At 42.0% G+C, this 2,414-nt stretch overlaps 1 non-coding gene across 1 annotated transcript; it reads left to right on the forward strand.

Annotated features, from left to right (window-relative positions):
• Positions 1 to 743: 743 nt before the first annotated feature.
• On the forward strand, positions 744 to 816 carry trnaf-gaa (transfer RNA phenylalanine (anticodon GAA)). The gene has a single exon. It is a non-coding gene; the product is annotated as a tRNA-Phe (tRNA).
• The last annotated feature ends 1,598 nt before the right edge of the window (positions 817 to 2,414 follow it).

The raw sequence follows: 2,414 nt of genomic DNA on the forward strand, positions 1-2,414 counted from the left end.
TGCTGTAATTGTGACCTGACTGCAAAAACAACAGGACTGGGTTCTGGACTGGAATGGAATGGATTTCTTCAGTGTTTCTGTTGTTTGGCTTGCATTGACTCATCGATTTTCTTGTTTTTCACTTTGTCGATACCTTTGAATAATTGTGGATCCTTCTTCAGGGTGTCTTCTTTCACCAGGTAGTTCTGACCTCTGATGATGTTGATTGTAATCAGCTTCAATTCGCTGATAGTTTTGGAAGTGAGCAGATTTCCTTTGCTTGAGTCTACAACATGGAACTCAGTCTGACATGTGGACCCATGTGAGGATTTGAATGCCATCCCTGCGTTGGAGTTGCATCCATCCAATAAGAGACCGAGTAGAAGTGACAGTTCTGTCAGTCGAATATGAGACTTTTAATGGCAGGGTTGTGAGTTTGAGTGCCATTCTGTTTTTCCTTTTTTTAAGGCTTCATGAGCAGAGAGTACAGGGAGTGTTTGAAATGAGCAAGTCTCGCTTTGATTCAGGACTCTTACCTCTCAGCAGCATCTCACTATGAAAGATTGAATTTGATCTCATTTCATTCTCAGCTCGGGGTCTGTGCGGCTCAGTGGCACTTCTGGCTGTCTCCCGCTTCACAATCCATCAGTACTGAGAAAGCAATGGGGAATATTACTCACATGTTGTGTTCTTTAATTTTTTGGTAAACTTGAATGTATGTATTTTCTTCCAAAACAAGGACACCAAGACGCTGTTAATGTAGGGCTGAAATAGCTCAGTTGGGAAAGCGTTAAACTGAAGATCTAAAGGTTCCTGGTTCAATCCCGGGTTTCAGCAACTTTGCTTCCTTATGCGTCCCTTGCCTTGGTTCTGATTTTCCAGTTGCACAATTTACTTTGAAATTATTTACCAAGCACCAGTGGATTGAATTTGAAAAACAACACAGAGTCATTTACAGCACAGAAGGTGGTCGTTTGGCCTATCACATCCATGCTGGCTCTCCCCGGAGCAATCTAGTCAGTTCCACTCACCAGCTCGATCCCTTTCCTCCTGCGAGTTTCTTTCCTTCAAGTATCCATCTAATTTCCTTTTCAAATCATTGATTGTCTCTGCTTCCACCACACTCGTGGGCCAAGTCATTACCACCCACAACATAAGAAAGTTCCACCTCATCAAGGATGGGAAATACTTACATCTTCTATATTTGCTTATTCTCTATTTCTATGAGAATAGACTGGCAGTCAACATGAAAGGAAACCCAATAATCTTCGAGCAGCATGTAAATGATAAGTGGGTAGTAAGAGGTTGAGTCGGGCCTATTAGGGACAAAAAGGATAATATAAGCTTAGAGGTGCAGGGCAATGTTAATCTACTTAATGAGTACTTTGTATCAGTGATCACTAAGGAAGTGGAATTTGACAAAATATCAGTCGAAGTGAAGAGAGTAGAGTCAATGGAGAGGGTACAAATTGAGAGAGGGAGGTACTAAAAAGGCTGGCTGTGCTTAGGGTAGATAAATCACCTGGTCTGGATGGCTGGCATCCCAGGTTGCGAAAGGAAATGCGGATGCAGATAATGGAAGAGTTTGCCATAATCTTCCAATCTTCCCTGGATACGGGGGAGGTGCCAGAGGATTAAACAGTGGCAAATGCGACGCCCTTATTCAAGAAAGGGTGTAAGGACAGTCCGGCTAACTACAGGCTAGTTAGATTAACAGCAGCGGTGGGTAAGGTTTTAGAAAGAATAATCAGGGTAAAAAATCAACAGTCACTTGGAGAGGTTTGAGTTAATTAAGTAGAGTGAGCATGGATTTATAAATATGGAGTTCATGCTTGACTAATTTAACTGCATTTTTTGATGAACTAACAGAGCAGCTTGATGAAGGGAATGCAGTGGATGTTGTTTATATGGATTTTAGGGAGGTGTTTGACAAGGTACCACATAAAAGTGGGGTTTACAAAATTGAGGTTCGTGATATAGGAGGGTCAGTGTCCCTCTAGATAGAAAATTGGTTTAAGGACAGAAAACAGGGAGTCTAATGAAATGATTCTTTGTCAGACTGGAGGATAGTCGACAGAGGTGTTCCCCAAGGGTCAGTGCTGGAACCACTGCTTTTTTTGCTAAAGATAAATGACTTGGATCTTGGAATATTGAGTCGAATCTCAAAATATCCCGATGACAACAAACTTGGAGGAGTGGCAAACAGTGAGGATGATATGAACTGCCTGCAACAGGACAATGATAGGCTAGCAGAATGGGCAGACAGGTGGCAGATGGAATTTAATAGTGACAAGTGTGAGGTGATGTATTTTGGCATATGGAATAGGGAGAGGCAATATTTACTTAATGGCACAGTTCTAAAGTGTGTGTTGGAATAGAGGGACTTGGGGTTCATGTGCATCAATCTTTGAAGGTGGCAAGACATATTGTGAGAG

The sequence above is a fragment of the Heterodontus francisci genome, unplaced genomic scaffold, assembly GCF_036365525.1.
Source record: "Heterodontus francisci isolate sHetFra1 unplaced genomic scaffold, sHetFra1.hap1 HAP1_SCAFFOLD_286, whole genome shotgun sequence".
Classification (NCBI taxonomy): Eukaryota; Metazoa; Chordata; class Chondrichthyes; order Heterodontiformes; family Heterodontidae; genus Heterodontus; species Heterodontus francisci.